Source organism: Corvus moneduloides, chromosome Z (genome assembly GCF_009650955.1).
Source record: "Corvus moneduloides isolate bCorMon1 chromosome Z, bCorMon1.pri, whole genome shotgun sequence".
NCBI lineage: Eukaryota > Metazoa > Chordata > Aves > Passeriformes > Corvidae > Corvus > Corvus moneduloides.
In genome coordinates, this window is record NC_045511.1 from 74930823 (window position 1) to 74950411 (window position 19589).

Below are 19589 nucleotides of genomic sequence, written 5' to 3' on the forward strand. Positions count from 1 at the left end.
TGTTTTAACCATCACCTTTCAGTGGCTTGAAGAAAGGTTTCCATGCATGGTTTTAGGAAGCATGCCCATAGATGCAAGGACATGTAAATATGTATTTGATCCTGCTATTCACCAGGGCCTTTGTGCATCAACTGCTAGATGTCCACAGCAGGTATTCAAAGAAGAAGTACATGAAAGAGGGATGGAAATGTTTTTACATTTTCAACCCCCCAGGGCACACTGCTACAGCCCAGGAAGTTTCTCATTTTACAACAGCCCAGGGTAGAAGCCCCTTTAGACAAACGGTCTGGGAATGGTTTGGGCTGCATAGGGGGGATGCACACCCTGGGATGCTGGATTCATCACTAAAGTGGGTTTTGTGATAAGGAACTGGGGCAGCAAAGACTTCCTAATAGCATTTTGCTAGATTTTCTTAATGTGGGCCAGAAGCAACCAGGGTGTTCATCTCACTACTGTGGACAATCGAATGTCCCTTAGACAGGAGGCTGTCCTGTGCAATAGCTCCCCGAACTGGCCCATGAGCACAGATCCTGCTGGAAGGGGCGTGTGGCTGGAAGGGATAGTATGGGATCATGTGGGTGGGGACCAGGACCAGAAAGGTGGGGCAGGGATGCCTGGGAAGGGATGTCTGACATCAGCGACATGTTGTGCAGGGCTGTGGCAGAGCAGCTCACAGGGGCAGCCAGGGGATTTCCCACACAGCACCTGCAGTCGGGCTCACTCAGATGCCAGGAAGGAGCAGATGACAGCTGGGCATGCACAGAGGTCACATATTCCGGTTGTGATGCTCAGGCTTTCCATCACCACATCATCCTCAGACGCAGCTAGAATGGTCTCTGACAGAGGAAATGGCCAAATCATGACAGTGGGGCAGGCCCTGTGAATAGCATCATCACTGAGGTGACTCCACAATGTCTGTTCAGTGCCAGACTGGCAAGCTTTTCCACTGCAACACCACCTCTGCTCAGCTCCAGCACATTTCTGGGGACCATTTCTTCTGTTTTGCATCCTGCCAGGATACTCAAAGTCTAGGCCAGACCCCTCCTCCTTGCTGGTCATCTCCCACCCCTGTTGAAATCTGCTGCTTGCCCATCAGGCTGTTCTGTTGCACGGCACTGCTTGGCAGGGCACTGCTCTGCCTACCACAAGGCTCAGAAAAATATCTGTTACCCAATGATAAAGAAGAATAAAAAAGGAAAAGAGGCATTTGTTATTTGTACTTTATCAGTGATTTTACTTTAACGGATGGGGAAGGTTTCTTGCCTTTTCATGGCAAGAATTAGCTCCCCCTTTTTGCTTCTACAGCATTTCTCTCACCTGTTCCAAAGCTATTAGCCTCTCACACATTGCAATGCAATAAAACAAAGCACTTTCTTCCCCTTAAAATGCTTCTGGGTACTATTTGAACCCACTGGGCCTTAAAGAATATCCAATGTGGCAGCAACAGCTTCTAGAGGGCCCAAATCCTGCTGTGTCCTGGCATCTCTCCTCCCTCCACCTTCATTGCTTGCAAAACTGGGAGCTCCACCCCTCCCGTGGTACACAAAGCACAGCACACACCCCCACACCACACCATACACGTGAGCATGTGAACAACATTTGCATGGAATTACACACTGAATTTCTCCATGGAATTCGTCCAACAAAGGCCCTGCAAGATGATGGTAGATGCAGGGTGTGCAGGGTGTGAGTCACTCTTATTGGTCCTGCTACATACAGCAACAGGTCAGGGTGTTTTCAGTTCTTGCATTCCTTTGAGAATAACTACCACACAAGATTGTTTTTCTCCTCTCCTTAGGTATTTTTGGTGTAATTTCTCTTTCTTTATTTGCATTCAGTCTGATTCTGCAGGGGTGGCAGCTGTGTTTGGAGCAGATGACAAAGAGCTCTGCTGTTTCTCATCACACTGTAAATGGTCATTAGCTGGGGACTTTAAGAACAATGCAAAAATCTGTTTCATTAACTCCCGATTCTGCTTACCTCCAATTATATAACTCTATGAAAATTACCAAGTCTGAAATATAAAAATGGTTTCTTGTAATTGAAAGCTTTTTTAGGCAAATTTTGAAATCAATAAGAAGAAAATTAAAAAGGAGTGGTTTGATAACGCTTACCCTGTTTGCTCAATATATAGCTGTAACTACCATGAAAAGCCATTTACTTCATGATATGTTCTGCAGGAAAGAATACTGAGCAGATCTGGAGAGGCACTTTAGACAAGGGCGTGATATAAAAGGACAAGGGGGAATGGCTTCCCACTGACAGAGGGAAGGGTTAGATGGAATATTGGGAAGAAATTGTTCTCTGTGAGGATGGAGAGGCCCTGATACAGGTTGCCCAGAGAAGCTGTGGTTGCCCTATCCCTTGAAGTTTTCAAGGCCTTGTTGGATGGGGCTTGGAGCAACCTGGTGCAATGGAAGGTGTCCCTGCCCATGGCAGGGTGTGGAACTGGATGGTTCTCAAGGTCACTCCCAATCAAAACTGCTTTATGATTCCATGATGCTCCCTGGAGAGTGCCCTGTCATTGCCCTCTCAGCTGCTCAAACTGGAAGAAAAGACTCAATTCCACCACCTCTCTTTCTCAGTCTCAGAAATTTGTTTGAACTGTGGCTTCAAGGATGAAACAGTGTTCAAAAAATGCCCAGGTGTGTTCCTCTCTGCATGGCTTATGGCAGCCTCATGACATAGGAGAGACTGTGAAGATAAACCCTCGTATTTAGCATCACTAAAGCGGAACAAAACACTCTTTAGGGGAATTTCCTCACTGCTTTTACAGCTCTGCTCTGATATTTACTTCACTCATTAGTGCTGCTATTTTAGTTTTGTCTCTACTTCTTGCCCTGAGGGGTATGAATTATTTTGAGTATTGTGACCAATCTGGGGGGAGTTTTTCAAAAGTTTTGCAGCAAGGCACATGGGACGTCACAAAACACTTGTTTCCCGAAGGACAATGCCAGTTGCCCAGCTGGAAGACCCCCTCTGGAAACTCCAAGTGTGACAAAGATCTTGCTTTTTGATAGGGCTGCCTTTCTCTCTTCCCCTCCCTGCCCCTTGGAGTTCCCAAAGAAATCACAGAGAACCCACAGTCCAACTGCACCCACACCACAGGACAGGTGGAACTCATCACCATGGTGAAGGAAGATGTTCTGGTCTGGTCAGGAGGGCTGTGAGCCCAGCTGGGTCTGTGCAGAGCACGGGTGATTAGTGGGTGCTTCCCCATCTCTCTGTCTCACTGTCTGGTCCAGCAGAGAGGACAACAGGCAAGCTGCCACAGTGACACTCTTCAAAAGTAGGTCTGTCTCAGCCTGAGAAAGGAAGTATGGTTGTACCGGATGTACAGTGAGAGAAATTACAAGAAGAAAAATGAATTCAGTCTGGAAAAATAGGCTCTAGCATGGAAGAGGTTGTTGGTGGGCATTTGGGGTAGAGGGCAGGGTTATATGTGTGCTAAGATCTGCCAGGTCTATACGATCGGGGCAAAAAGATTCCAGGATGAACTAGATGATGAGCAAGGCAAAGATCAGAAACTCTCCATTGCTGTTGCTTCACCCTTTTGTCTCGAATCATGACACAGTTTTTGTTAAAAGCCCTGCCACTTTGGTTCCTGTAAGGCTCCTCAGGCTGCCAGCTCTCTGTGGACAGAGCAAGGCATTTCACATCGGCAGCACTGCAGAGGAAAAGATTCAAGTGGCAGCTTTTGGGCATGCAAAGCTCACAGCAGGTAAGGAAGCTCCATGCTATAAGGAAAAACTGGCTTTTGTTAACTACACTACAATCCTGTGACTGGTGACTCAACAGTTCTGACTGCTGAGGGTTCTTTCTAGTGCCTTATCTGCAGGAGTGACACTTAGGCATGGCAGCAGTTTTGACGACTGCCATGACTAGGGATTTCAGGAAGGAGCACAGGCATCCTAGAGGACAGAGCAAGCCCAGCCTGTGTATGCCTATCCCCTGCATCAGTCAGCCCCCAGACTGGCACTACCTGTATCAAGGTGAGGGGAGAAGACCCACCTTGTGCACTATCATTGCCTCAACAGCAAGGATATTATGTGCCCCAGAGAGATAGAATACAAGTGGGACAGCTTGGGCCCCCTTTCCTCCCAATCCTCCTCAAATCCACACTGACTAACAAAGGTCATCAGTGCCGCAGGAACTAGAGGTCTCAGCCACAGCCTGGCTTCCTGGCACTCTGCCAGCCATGCAAGCTTCACCAATAAAGACACCATACAAACACACTCCTTCTCCTGCTCCTAATATTGTGGGTTGTTTTTTTTTTCCAGAAGAATACCACTAGCAGGCTTTCTCCACCCATCCAAGTGTTCTTAAGAAGCAGTCATGGTGAGATAGCAGACCTGAAATGCAGATCCTTGTCCTGTACAGGTAAGCCACCTGGCTCTCATACTAATTAATTATATGAACACGGTGAATCCTGCCTTGCAGCTGGATGAAATTCAATCTAACAACTTCATTTTCTCTGGTTCAATACCAGCATTTTAAAATAGAAAATCTAACTGTATACTGCAGTCTTTAATCCAGCGTTCAGGATGGAGACCTGAAGTTTGAAAACCACACAGAGAAAAAAAATAAGGACTTTTCTACTTGCTGTATTTGCTATTTGAATATTGCAAATGATTTTAAAAACAGAGTTGTACATGTATATCAGATATCATTTGGAGTAATGAGTGTATATTTCTAATTTTCCCAATGCCAACCTAACAACCCATTTCCAATATCATGCATAATAATTAATTTGTTTTCTGTATAGTAATGAGATTAACAACTTCACATTTACACGGGGTACTGAGTTATGTTCAAATAAAATAAGTTCTAATGAGAAAAATTGGAAGTGGCAGCAAATCAATGTTCCACTCAGCAATCCAAGTTTATGTGTGTTTGTCTATCTTTCCTGCATGATTTTTGTCAAAGTTCCACTGTAAACAAGATAATTTCTTTCATGTTGAGTTAGCCTGGGTAAATATGTTTAATGAACAACAAATACATTGTAAACATTGAAATAAATCTAAATACCTTAGAAAACATCCTGGAAGCTATAGGGTGATTCAACAGACAGTATGCTAAATAGGAGGCTGCACTGTGTGAACTCCCCACGGAGAGAAAGCACGGCATGGTTTCAAGCTAATTTTTAAATGCTTTATTTTAAAAGATCTGCCCATGTAACATGCATCTCTGAAAGTAGCTTCCTTTTGTCAGTCGGACTGGGAAATTTGCTTTCTTTTCAGTAAATTATTGAAACAGTAGCCAAAACCAGTGAATTCTAACTAAGCAGGACAAAGACTAGGGAGATTTGTAGTTTTTTCTGGAAATGGATATTCATGGAAGAGACAGTTCTCCAATACTCTGCAGTGGCTGTCTGAACCTAAACCTCCAGGATTTGTCCTAACAGCCCTTTTTCCAGGACTCCCACTTAAGCCCACATCTCCCAGACACTTCAGTAATGAGATGATGGACACACTGCTGCAAAACACAGGAATGAGCCATTTTCCCTGGATATTATGTACTAACATTGAGGGCACCTGCCAGTACCAAAGGTCTCTACTGCCTTTCACATCCAAGGAAGCTGAGCTCTGCCCACTGCGATATGGGTCAGCACGTACCTGTAAATCCCCTGCACAACTGAAGCCCCCTACTACCAGGCAAAGCCCGGATCTCTTCCCAGGGCAAGTGGGCCAAAGCGAGGCCAGCCATGGTGCCAGAGCATCTCCAGCACAGCTCCGAGGATGGTCCAGCCCAAATTGCCAGATGGAGAGTGGTGAAAACGAAGCAGCTATTAATAACTTGTTTGTATAGTTTCCGGTACACTCGTTCCCTTGCCTAATTATAGGTGACTCAAGGTTCACTGCCCAACTGCATGGCCATCACTTCCCACAATATCTTCAGTTGCTGACACCTTCACCCAATTATAAGAGTTTGGGCTGAAATTTTCCACATCATGTATATGACTCAGACTATGGTTTGCCTTTTGGGGTTTCTGTTTGCTTGTCTGCTTGTTTTAGAAAAAGCTTTGATTAAAAGTAGTAATTTCTCAATGACATAACAATCACAGAATCATAGAATATCCTAAGTTGGAAGGGACCCACAAGGTTCATCAAAGTCCAACTCCTGACAATCACTGGTGGAGTCCTAAGAAAATTTTTTTCACAGTAAGTTTGTTACAGGACACTACTTTGATCCTTTTTGCCATGAGAACTTCACAGTTTTGGGCTCAGGGACTCCTCCAGGTGACACATCTACCTTTCCCCACAGAAAGCTGTACATGCTTGAGGACATTGTGAACTGCTGCTTCCTGTATCATCTGTGGACATTGGACAACTGCCTGTTCAAACCATCAGATTCCCACATACATTGAGCAGCATCTTGTCTTCCTCCCATCTCCTACTTCTCCCCAGCCCAGCTGTGTGTTAGCTTCATAAGGTCAGTGAGGAGTGTGTTTCAGCCTGGTCTGAATGGGCAACCCTTTAGCCTAGGCTTTGGCCTCCCAGGGAAGGAAGCAAGGTTCACTGGCCAAGAGAATTTAGATCCTTCCCTAAACATGGGACTGTCATAATCTAAACACATAGTGAAGCCTGTCTGCCCACTGACAAGCAACCCGTCTGTCTCTCTCCACCACAGGAACAGCCTAAGAGGTTTTCAGAGACGTTTCTTATCTACTATGTGTGGGAACTTCACCTAAACAGACGCAATATTTGCTTCCTCCACCTTATCCTAGAATCATAGAATAATTTAGGTTGAAAAAGACCCTTAAGACCACTGAGGAGAGAAAATTACCCCCCTCACCTTGCTCCAGCACTGCTGTGTGAAACCCTGCCACTTGTGCTCTTCCCGATCACCCTGCTCCTATTGCATGCCATACCTGGACAGGCTTGGTCACCTTGAAGAGATCAGCAATTTTTGCTAATTCTGTTGCTGAAATAAGTAGCAGCTCAACTGGACGCTCAACAGGATGTTGAGCTAGTTCTCTGTGTTTGCAGTGGAATTAGCTAAAATTGCAATGTTTAAAAATAGCTCCGCATACATCATCATGACCATGACGTTCTTGTACTGGCAGAGGTCTTTACCACCCTGCTTCCCATCAGCTCAGGAGTGATGGCAGCCCTGTGCCACCAATACCTCCCGCCAGAGCAGCAGCCATCACAGGCTAGCTTTCCATTGCCCTGGCAAAGGGCAGAGAGCTTTGCCTCCCCAGTGATATGCTGCCCTGAGCCTACTTTGCCTAGGCTTATTATGTCCTTTCGCAGGAGACATGGTGTTCTGCTCCTGCGGGGTCCCCAGGGATGTGCTTCTCCAGTCTCTATAACAGAGACCAACTACCCCAAGGTAGACACAAGTGGACACCTCACAGACCAGCTCTCCCGTGGATGCATTGCCACCTCAGGAGGCTTCTCTCTGCCCAGCAAACACAATTGCACGTCAGCTTTTCTTGTTCATAAGCACCATAGACACTGTGAACCCAGAGATCTTTGGCGGCAAGGGCCAGAGACTGTGCCTAAATAGTGGTGTCTAGACATGCCAACATGGGCTATCCCTCCCACAGCTCTGCAGCGATGGGCAGGAGTTCTCCTAGAAGGCATCTGAACAGCCTAAGGCAGGAGGAATGCAGCCAGGCTGAGGCTAACTGGACACTGTAAACAACACAATTCCTTTTCTGTTTGTCCTCCAGAAGGGAAAAGTGAAGGAAGAGGCAGTGGGCTGAGTGGTGGCCTCGTGGCTAATGTTGCTGTGTCTGTCCTAATAGCTGTCGGCACTGGCAGTGCACCAGCTGTCACACTCATATGTCACACAGCTCATCTTGGGCTGCTCTTGGTGCTTTTGCCCCTGCATTGGCTGCACACTCTGTGTTAACCCTCCTTACTGCCAGCCTTGCATGAGACACCTGGGGCCTGGCCCTGTCCCCAGCCAGCTGCCCCCAAAGGCCATTCAGATCAACCATGGCTCCACAAATGCCATGGGGAGCAGTGGCATTTTCAGGTTGCTGCAGGGGTCAGGCCCCACGGACCATGGGCTGTGGCACAGCAGGGGCGAGTGGGTTTGTTCGGGTGTCTCTGTCTGAGTTGTTATTCCACCTGGGGCTGCAGACCATATAGCCCCTGGGGGTCGTCAGTTCTGAACATGCACAGGAATGGTATCAGAAGAGAGGAGAACCTGAGAGCTCACTTTGCCTTCCTGAACTCCCAGCATCACTCTCCTGGTCTATCCATCCTTGGAGCAAGAGAAGCAGCGTCTGGTAGGATCTTCTTCCCATACACAAGCGCTGCAAAGACCACCAAGAAGAAGCACAGTACTGGGAGCCGGTTTGGGGAGTTGCATGGATTGGGGCATGTGGCTTACATTACCAGCCTGAGCAGAGTGTGCTTCACTCCCCAGGTGCTGCCTGATCTGGTCTTGGTGTTCTGCAGGACCTCCAACTTGCAGCCCCTACATCACCACCCCTCTGATTACTGCCAGTTCTTGGCAGAGGCTGTGGCATCCACCAAGGGTGGGAGAGCGGGTCAGGGTCCATCCTCCCACAGCCACAGCTCCTGGCCTAGCCAGGGCCCAGGGCTGAAGTGGGGGATGATGTAGAGTTCAGGAAAGAGAAGAGGGGTTCACCTTGCTGCAGAAGCAACTATACAGTAAGCTGGAAAACTAGCTGGGCTGGATTTAACTGGAAATTCTCGTGCACCACAGGAAGATCATCTGGACTACAAAAACTAAACCTACACCTAGCAGGAGTGAGACCTCTGGGGATTCATTCCTGTAGATGAATTAATGATATTTGTCTCAGATTTGTGACAGAACGAGATAAAATCTCTGCTGATGTTCTTCCCAAAGTGAGAGCAATGTGAACAATTGTGAACCCCTGGAAGAGAGGCAGTGAAAGAGCTTGGTGTTTCTCACCCAAGAGTGAGAAACAAGGCTGAGACAGTCAGAGTGACCCTGGGGCTGGCAGCACAGACCCTCTCCCTACACGGGGCACACAGCAAGGGGAAGAGGGGAGAATTGGGTGAAGAGATCTTCTGCAGTGAGACCATGCAGACTCCTCACGTACTGCTGCGTGAGGACGGATGGGCGGTGCCACGGAAGCAGAGGGGTTGCGCTGCCTCTGTGTCACCCGGATGGGTCCCATCCCACCCCTCCCACCCAGGCCAGACAGGGATCAGGGGAAGGCATGCAGGGAGGAGCCACACTGGGTGTAAAGGGCTGAAAACTTTGTGGTTCCAGGTTGCATGGGCTGCCTGAGTTGTCCAAGAAGTTGAAAGTACTATCTATAAGCACCTTCTTGGAGAGAAGAAATTTGACAGAGGGGGCTGCTCAGTGTGGCAGGCACACTTAGAGCATGACCCAGCATCTGGAGCATTTCAGGCCAAGCTTAAGTCAGTGTGAAGCAGAAGTCTCTTCCATGGGCACCCAGCAGGAACAGTCCATTTCCCACCAAAGGCTGTGGTTGCCACATGCCTCAGGTTGCCTGTGCACATCTCCCAACATCTCACAGCAGGGAGCCATGCTCCAAGGCTTCCTGGAAAGTTTGTTCTGCAAGCACTTAAAATTTCATCATCTGAGACAGAAAACTCGTGGGAAATGCAATATTAGACAAGACCAAAGTCTTGGAGGTAAAATAACCAGACAGGAATATCCTGCAGCTGTGTTTGCTAGTAAGGGTATTTACCAGCCTGAAGTCATTGCTCCTTCCCATTGCCTCAAACTCTACCCTCCCAGTAAATGGAGAGACAGGGACCATGTCTCCAGGTGGCACAGACTGACTCTGCTCCAGATCTGTGCTAATACCCTTGTTTACAAATGGCCTGACACACTCTTGATGCTAACAAGTAAATAGAAGCCTGCGGTTCGATTTACTATGCAATTACACTTGCAAAATAAGAAGGAAAAATAAGCTTGTATTAAGCACTGATACGCACATTTTATTCAAGCACAAGTGGCATATGACAATGTGGATTTGCCCTTTGAGATGTCAGAGTTTAATGAAGTAGGAGAAATCCTGCAGAGAGTAGCACAGGACTTAGATTTCTCCTTATGAGGATTAACTTCATGTCCCTGTTTAGAAAAACGAACATTTTCTGCAGTAAATGAAAGTTGTCCTCCAGCTCAGAATAGCCTTCTACCATCACTGCCAGATTACTTTGTCCTCTGCTGGCCTGTTCCTGACAATGCACATATTTGTAGATGGACCTGCAAGCCCTTGGGTCACCTGCAACCCCTGAGGTCCTGGCAGTGACAGATCTCTGCATGCGTAAGGTCCAGACTTTCTTTCTCAGACAAAGTAATATACACTCATATCTCCATCTTTTTCTGGTGAAGAAGACCTGCAGCCTTGGGGAGTGCACTGGAGGGTAGCCTGTCATTGTATAGTGGATCGCTGTATCTCATGCTCACAGTGAAAGGCTGTCCTGCCTGTTGTTTTCTGGACAAAATGTGCAAGACAATGATTTTGCCACAGCCTCAGGGCACTGCTTAAGCATCACTGAAACTACTTGGCTTTGGATCATTTCTCAGCAGAGACTCATTTAGATACTCCATATTAGACTGTCTTTAGCAGCAGAACAGAGGTACTGCATGCAGATCATCCTTCTCTGGTCTTGATGCCCTCAAGGGCAGGTACCCCCAAAGGTACAGTATCTGCTCAAAGGGCTCTGTAGCTGGATGCAGCCCAGTGAGCCCCACAGACTTGATGGAAATCATCCAGCTGGAAAACTGGTTGCTGCATTTCACAGTCAGACTGATGTTCAGGCCAGAAGCTGAGCAGAGGAAGAGAAACATTCATTCTGGAGGAAACAGTGACTTTCCTGGAACAACAACTCTTCAGGCTTCCATGAGACTTCCCTTGGAAATCCCTGCTCAACACCTAATTTCAGAAATTAAGGATTCAGAAAGTCCTACAGAAAGTGAAAAATATTCCATCACCTTCCAAATAAACAGGTGAGCTATGGCAGGTGATATGCACCTGGGAGTGGTGAACATCCCATTCTGAAGGTTCTTTTCTGTCAGCGCAAGAGACCACAGCAGACTTTCCACTGACTGTGACAGATTTTGGATGAGGACTGCAGACAATCTCAGACCCCATGAACTAGAGCCCCTGCAGCCCCTGCCCCCATGCCCTTGCAGCAGTTGCATGCCCTGTCACCAGCCATTTGGTTGCAAAGGTGGGAATTTAGTAGTATAATAAATGGTCACTTCATAAATCAGTCTTAAAAGTCTTCTACTATTGTGTTGTGTCTGTGTCTTGAACCCTGTTTCCAAATTTGCTCCTGAACCATCTCCAGGAATAAATTCTGTGCTGAAAACCAAGCCTAACTGCCAACATATATGTTCATGCTAGTGAACTTTTAGTGAGAATGTTATCAATCAGCAATTTCTCCAATAACTAACGGAACACAGTCTGAAGATCTATTCCCTATAACCCTATCTGCCTCACTCACCTTATACTCACTGTATTAATCCCAGTTTTCCCCATCACATCTCTGGCTTTCTGTGCAACCTCCTCTTCCCTTCAACTTCCACGTCCCCAGCAGCGACCATTTCACAGCTCCTGTTTCCCCATCACCCTTCAACAGCACCACTAACCCTCCTGCAGCCCTGATAACAGCACTATGCAAGAAGCAACATGTGTTCTGGCTGGTCCCAGGCCACCTCTGAGCCAGGAGGCCACAGAGACCCTTGCTGACCCCATTCTGGACCCTTGTGCCCAGTGAAGACATGAACCTGCCTCTCTCTTCTCTGCATAGATATTGTTTTTCATGAAAACACTGACTATTGGGTTTGCATGGCCAAACTTTGGTAGTGGGGGGGTTACAGGGGTGGCTTTTGTGAGGAGCTGCTAGAAGCTTCCACTGTGCCAAGCAGAGCCAATCCTTGGCAGATGAAAAGATAGATATGCCACTGGTCAATGCTGGGCTGATAAGAAATGGTAGAACACCTCTGTGATAAGGAGAAGGAGAAGGAGAAGGAGAAGGAGAAGGAGAAGGAGAAGGAGAAGGAGAAGGAGAAGGAGAAGGAGAAGGAGAAGGAGAAGGAGAAGGAGAAGGAGAAGGAGAAGGAGAAGGAGAAGGAGAAGGAGAAGGAGAGGGAGAGGGAGAGGGAGAGGGAGAGGGAGAGGGAGAAGGAGAGGGAGAAGGAGAAGGAGAAGGAGAAGGAGAAGGAGAAGGAGAAGGAGAAGGAGAAGGAGAAGGAGAGGGAGAGGGAGAAGGAGAAGGAGAAGGAGAAGGAGAAGGAGAAGGAGAAGGAGAAGGAGAAGGAGAAGGAGAAGGAGAAGGAGAAGGAGAAGGAGAAGGAGAAGGAGAAGGAGAAGGAGAAGGAGAAGGAGAAGGAGGTGGTTATTGCACAGTTGGACTTACAGCCAGAGAAGAGCACGGTGATAATATGTGAAGCAAACTCTGCAGACACCAAAGTCAGTGAAGAAGGATGGGGGAGTGTGCCAGTTTGGATAAATTTGGAGGAAAATATCCTCTGATAGAAGGCAGGTTACAACCAGCCCTCCCCCACCAGGTTTGGGAAAATGAAATTTTCCTCAGAGGAAAGCGAAAGAGATAAAAACTATTTATTTTACAAACACACAATAAAAAGGATAATGATGCTAAATAATAAAACCTCTCAGTGTGGAGAGAAACCTGGGAAAATTTCAGAGTCCTTCCATAGGTCTCTCTCCCCCTCCTTGGAGCTGGGTCATGGGCCCATCTCTGGGCCTCGGTGAAGAACTCTCCCGAGGTGTTCTGATGTTGAAACAGTCAAAAAAAAGAAGAAGAGAAAAAACCAAAGTCTCAGAAAAACAAAAGTTCAACTCTCTGTCTCCCTCTGGATAAAAAAAAGGCTGAAATCTGACTGAAGAGCAAGCAGGGTGCTTCCTCCCGCTCCTATTGCCGCCGCAGGATGCAGAGGAGAGTGTATATCTCTGTGTCCTTGAACAAACTGCTTTGAAAAGTTTTGCTCAGTTTTTTTTCTCTTCTCCTTCTCAGGCTCAGTTTAAATGCACAGAGAGGCACAAAATTAATTTCCAGGCATAAAGCAGCAATAGGGGATACACATCATAAAGTCACCCCAAGATACTCCAGGCGCAGGAGCTGAGACTCCTCTGCAGCCCATGGTGAAGACCAAGGTGAGGTAACTGTGCTCCTGCAGCCAGTGGAGGTTCATGGGGATGCAGAGATCTACGTGCAGCCCATGGAGGAGACCAAGGCGGATGCCTGAAAGGTGGTTTTGACCACATAGGAGGCCTGTGGAGAGAGGAGCCCTCACTGGAGCAACCTCTCCTTGAAGGACTGCACTCCAGGGAAGAGTGACTCACTCTGCAGCAGTCTGGGAAAGACTGCTGCCCGTGGGACGGACTCATATTGCAGCAGTTTGCGGAGATCAGTGGCTCATGAGATGGATTTACGTTGGAGAAGTCATGGATATCTATCTCTTGTGGGAGGGCCCCCATGCTGGAGCAGGGGAAGGACTCCTCTCCCTGAGCAGCGGGAGAAACAGCATGTGATTGAACTGACCATAACCACCATTCCCATCTCCCTGCACTGCTGGTGGAGGAGGTAGAGCTGGGAAGGACGGTGGGGTGGAGAGGGGTGTTATGAAGATTTTATTTTACTTCTCATTATCCTGCTCTGATTTTGTTAGTAATAAATTCAATTATTATCTCCACTTCTAGTCTGTTTTGACGGTGACAGTGGTTGTTGAGTGATCTCTCACAGTCCTTCTCTCAACTCATGAGCCCTTTGTTATATTTCTTCTCCCCTGCTGCAGATGAAAAGAGAGGCTTTTGTGGGTGCCAAGCATCCAGCCACGGTCAACCCACTACAACTTGTGAACAAAATTCCACTCAAGTTCCTCACCACTCTAGTGCACCTGACTGAGTTGATGGCTTGTACAGCACAAGCTTCTGGTAGGGTGAAAAGCAAGACAGGAAGAGGAGCAAGCAAGGACTGATGACACAGTTGCATAACTCATTGTTTAGGGAAATTCAGCTAAAAGTAGTCCATGGGCTGGTTTTGGGTTTACATGAAGAGAAATCAGACCTTTGGCCTCTCTCCTGATTTGACTACAAACTAGAAATCTGGGGGAGTGGGATCGTACCCTGCTAAAGCTCATGGACTCTAGACACACTTCCAGGCATGGTGAGCAGAGATCTAGGATACACCTCCGCACAGCCTTAAGGACTGTTTGGACAAACTCTCAGAACTCCAGCAGGAAGGTCCATCATGCAGAAACCAACATCCTCTTGCTCCAACATTCTGCCTACCAGAGAATGGGGTCACAGGATAATTCAGGTGCAAGGGACCTCAAGAACTCTCTAGACAATCCTCTAATCCCTTGCTCACAGAGGGACCAGCTACGAGACCAGCTCAGCATGCTCTGCTCTTTACTCATTCTGTTCTTGGGAGCGCCTAACGATGGGGACTGCACCATACTGGTCACATTTAGCACCAATATTTGGTGCTGCTGCAGTGCAAGTCCTTGTGACCAGCTGAGAGCAGAGGGTGGAGCAGATGATTTAGTTTCAAGCAGGTGACTTTCGTCCTCTTCCTTATGTATTTGTGATCAAACCAACCAAATCAAGCAATCTGGAGTCCTGGGTGGATCCTCTGTCATGCCCTTCCTCTTCTCTCTCCAAGTATATTATATTTAGGCATAATCATCCTCCCATAAGGCTCTGCCATTCTTACATTTTAATTAACACAGAATAACAAACTTGTAAACTCTGAGCACATTTGATTCGGAACGTGTTGATGTATTTGGCACCAGAAAGTGGGCCACTGATTATATTCCCTCTATGCATCTGGTCTTGTTCACTTTCTGCTGCCCTGCCAGGAGCACAGGTGCTAAAAATTGGACACTATTGCTCTGGATTAATATGTCTGAATGCATATATTTATATGCATTCAGTGCACAATGTCTTAAACTTATCTTTCACCTTCTGATAGTGCTATTAAGCAGGATTATTACTTTTTAAGGTTGTGGCTTTTCCCAATAACCCCCCAAAAGGAATGAAGTCTTCCAAACAGATCCATGTGTAAGTGAAAGGATGAAACAGAGAATTTAATCATAATGCTTGTGCACTTTCAGACTGACATCTGTACATTAAGAATATGTAAAAGTACCAATTTCATGCTCTGACAGCTTATTTCACATTGATGGGGGATAATGGGGAAAATGCCATGGGAATGCCAAATGTCAAAACATTACATAATGCAAAGCATGTGCACACTGTCTCTTGGGCCACCACTGGTGGCTCCTTAAGGGAAATCTTCCAGTAAAAGAGAGAGACTGGGCCCTGCCAAAAGAAAATGGAAATCACGAGGTCAAAGCTAAGAACTACTGGCAGTGCAGCATCAAGTCGTCAAGCACAGTCTTTTCTGTCTTTTTGCTTCTGTCAAAGTCTAAATTCACATACATTCATTTCAGAGGCTGAAGATAAGCCCAAAATTGTTTCCCGTGGAGGATCTGATCATTCCTACCACCACCACCCTCTTTTAAATAACTTATTTTCAGAAATTGTAGCTGTTCAGAAGGGTAGCCTCTCCCCTTAATCCAAGGACCTCAGCCCAGGGACAACAGCAGAAGTGTTGTTCTCTAGCAGAGGCTGTCTCAGGAGTTAGTGGAGCACAGGACAATTATCTCCTCTCTTTATCAGAGGAGTGATGTTGCACGTTTTGCCCCTAAAATCCTGGGGATTCTTACTGAATGGAATAGGGAGAGAGGGAGAACACTGTCACAACTATTTTTCTCATTTACTGAGAAAATTAAAGTGACTGAGGAAAGGAAATACTTTCTCTGACAAGGGTCAATATGTTGTCCAGCAACCGTGCCATACCCAATGGCATCGTCTGTGCTTTGATCCAGTGCCTGGGCAGTTACCTGCTCTGCCAGAGAAGGCAGGTGGGCACAAAGGACACACTGCAGTGACGCCAGTGCACAGCATTCCTTGGTACCCTAACCTGTGTCCCTGTCACCCTCTACAGACACTCATTGCTACTTCCCTACACAGCTCCATCTTTCCTCTCTTTTCTCCATCTCCCTCTGCTTCCCAGCTGCCTCCCACTCCCTGTGGCTCTTTCCCAGGTTCCTATCTCCCCATGCCCTTGGCTCTCTGCCCAATTACACCCTGGTTCTCCTTACTGTCAGCTTTTGTGGCTCTGACTTCACAGAGTCCTTCCCCTCCCTCAACCTGTGCCCCCCACTCCCCACATGTTCTTCTGGTCCTCCATTGACTCATGCGGCTGAAACTGTAATTAACAAGCTTTGAAGCACTGTAGAGCTGGCTCTAAGGAGCTAAATAATTACACTCCCTCCTCTCTCCCGCTGCTCGGTTTGAAGCAGCAAAGTGGAGCACTGGGAAGAGGAGGAGCAGATCAGGTGGGGGGTGGGAATTTAATTAACTTCTGAAGTGCTCCTGTTCCTGCCGCAGACAGCTGAGGATGATGATGGGCTGTAGCTCAGGAGGTTGCACATGTCCAAACATCTTGTGGTGACTGATGTCCCTATGGTCTGTGCCTATTCCCAGTGGCTTTGGGAGCTGCACATCACTTCCACACTATTACGAAGGAAGGCCCTGTCAGGGCACAGCACCTGAGTTCTGCCAGGGTTAAGCACTGATGATTTTCAAACCATTTCAGTGTAAAGTCCATTTAAAGCACCAATTCTGTGACATAGGCAAGGCAGTTTGCTGATGGCGAAATGAGAGGCAAATTGGGAAAATGTTACCTGCAGAGGCAAATGTCAGCCATCTCCTCCCTGTCCTGGTTCAGGTGATCCTCATCTCATGACCCGCCTCTGCCCTGCCTCTCCCTGCCTTCTTGCCCCAGCATTTCCTGAACCGTTTCAGCCTTCCTGCAGCTGCCACCCTTCTGGTTTCAGTTCTGTATAAGGCCAGTGCAGAGAATACTGCCTGCTCCTGCCCAGTAGAGTGGGGTAGGTCCATCTTTGAGCTTCAAGGAGGTTGAGTGGTTCATCACCTCAAAGTTTACCTCTTTTACTGGATCAGGACAGATGAAAAGGGGGTTTACGTGCCCAGACACAACACAAAGAAACACCATCAGATGCAGCTTCCAGATGAAAACAATATGATTGTCAGGAAACAGCCTATGCAGGTCAAAGACAACTTCCCTGGGCACAGGTAACCAGAAGGAAGTACAGCCAACTTGATTCAACAAATCCAGGTAAAAGAAGTGTTTGATGAGATTGCAAAATTAGGCTGTCAAAAAGATCATTGCCCACACAGCTTTAATTAACCTCTTTGCATGCCTACATTCTTCAGTTATATCCTCATGTTGCTCCAAAGTGGAAGAAACATCACACAATGTTCCCACCATGGCCAAGAGTTCTGTGATTTTCCTAAGAAACACTCTTGGACAGGGTGTCACCTTCCAGCTGTGAATTCTCCAAGGAATGGCAGGTGAAGCTGCATCTCTCATAAGCTGTTTCACCTCACAGGGTTGGTGTCTAGTAAAGTTAGAGGCAACAGGAGCCAGCACTCTGACAGAGATGCTTTATTAATGTGTAATACTGCTCAGGCTTATTCTGGATTCTTTCGTGCTGTTTCCCATAGCATTTAGAAACACGCTTTGGAAAGAATCAAACGGAAGTCATCATTTTGGGGTCCTTTCTGATGGCTCTTGGCCTCACCGTCAGAGCCACCGAGAGTACCCCGATGCCGGCAGCAGAGCGGAGGCTGAAGACTCCTCCAGTGAGCAGCAGCAGGCTAGCAGAAAGGCTGCGCATTCTGGGGTGCCACCTGCCGGCACCCGGACCGCGAACCGACAGGTTGCGTCCCCGGAAAATCTCCCTCTTCCTTCCTTTTTCTTTTTTAAGCACGTACAGGTTTTGGTGGAAGAACGACGGTCTCCACCGATCTCCACCGTCTCCTGCAATCTGGAAGGCTGCAGGAGACACAGCTCTGTCCCCAGGCACTTGAGGCTGCTGCAAAGCCACCTGTCCGTGCAACACGCATGGGTCTACCCCCAGGCCCCGGCGGGTCCGTTCCTTCTTGCTGGGTTTGTGCAGCCATTTGGCGTCCCTACACAGGGCAGGCAGGAGGGGAAGGGACGGGCTCCGCGGGGGTGCCGGGCAGCGCCGTCGGGCGCGGAGAATGGATGCTGCTTTCCCTGCACGGACAGGGCTTCTGGTGGGTCTGAGCAAATCGCAGCGGGAAGATGGTACTGCGGTGGTCAGAACAGCCCCGGGGCCCCGCTCCCGTCCCCGGGGGAACGCGCCGTCCGGAGTCCAGCACGGACGGTGCCGGTGCCGCGGGCGCTGCCTGCACTCCCGAGAGGCTCCGAGCCCCAGCACGCGGTGTCAGCTCGGCAGGAGGGCAAGTAGTTTTCAACCTGACTGTTCCCTGCAGCCCTGCGGCCCGGTTCCGGGCTGAAGGAAGATGCGTCTTGCCACCCTGAACAGCTCGGAAAGCTGAGAGCTGTGGAGGAAGAGGGGACATTTCTCCGGCAAGCTAAACTAAGTGCAACCAGGGATGTTGCTCAGCACACGCAACGGGGTGCCAAGGGAGTGAAACCTCCTCATCTCCTGGCCACGTGTGAGCACCAGAACCTCAGGCTCTGTGCCAAGCTCCTCTCCTGTCATGAGTGAATCACTGGCTCACCAAAGCTAGCATGTTCAGGGGAGGAGGGGAACAGTTTGGGCTGGGCTCAGGTGTGCAGCAGGTGAAGTTTATCAGTCCTATCAAGAAGTGGTGCTCAGAAGCAAAGGCAGCTGCAGGAGTCAACTGGCTTGAGAGAGAAAGGGGTTCAAGGGTGAAAATGCCAGGGCCTGAGGATCACTCCTGAATCAAATTGAGCTGAATGCAGGCACCTCTGTCTGCTTCGCTGCAGCAGTAAAGTACCCTGCAGCAAGGCCAGACTGGAGCTGTGCCACTCCCACTCAGGGTGAATGGTGTCCCCTGAGTTGTGGTGGCTCTGGAGCAATGTGGGAGAGAGTCACTTAGGACAGGTGACTGGCAAAGGACGCCTCAGAGGCAGTTGCTGACGTTTTGCTATGATGCCCCCAAAAGAACTTCGTTTCAGGGGCTGATCTAGCAAGAATGGGTTCTTGCAAGTGTAAAATATCACTGCAGTCAGTGCTAAATCCAAATGCTCTAATCTTTCTCCTGCTATTTCTATAAATAGAGAATTTTGTTTCCTGTAAATGCTCTGGGGAAACGTACCTGATCTGAGGTCTTTCTCCAAACACGTATTTTACACCATTTCAGTAGCTGTGCAGTGGGGGCTGATGGGGCAGAGTGGTCCGGTGGCCACTGCCCACCCCACCACCCCAGCCAGGAGAGGGCATCCTCCCATCCCCGGGTATCAGACACGTGCCTGGGGATAGGGACAGGCCAAGGCTGTGGCAGGATGGCAGTCTGCAGAGAGGGGTTAAGGTCAGTAATTTGGGAAACTGGGGTCAGACACAGCCATGGTTCCAGGGGTTATCCTCAGGGTCCTGACAGTTGCATAACATTCTGCAGTTCCAGCCCATCTTTTAATCAACAGCGTATGTTTTACAGCAATTAATTATCTGATATATTTGAGTAGGTTTCATAACATCCAGAAGCATTAAAAATATTTTTGTTTTGAAAGGTGTCATGATAAGATCAGAGT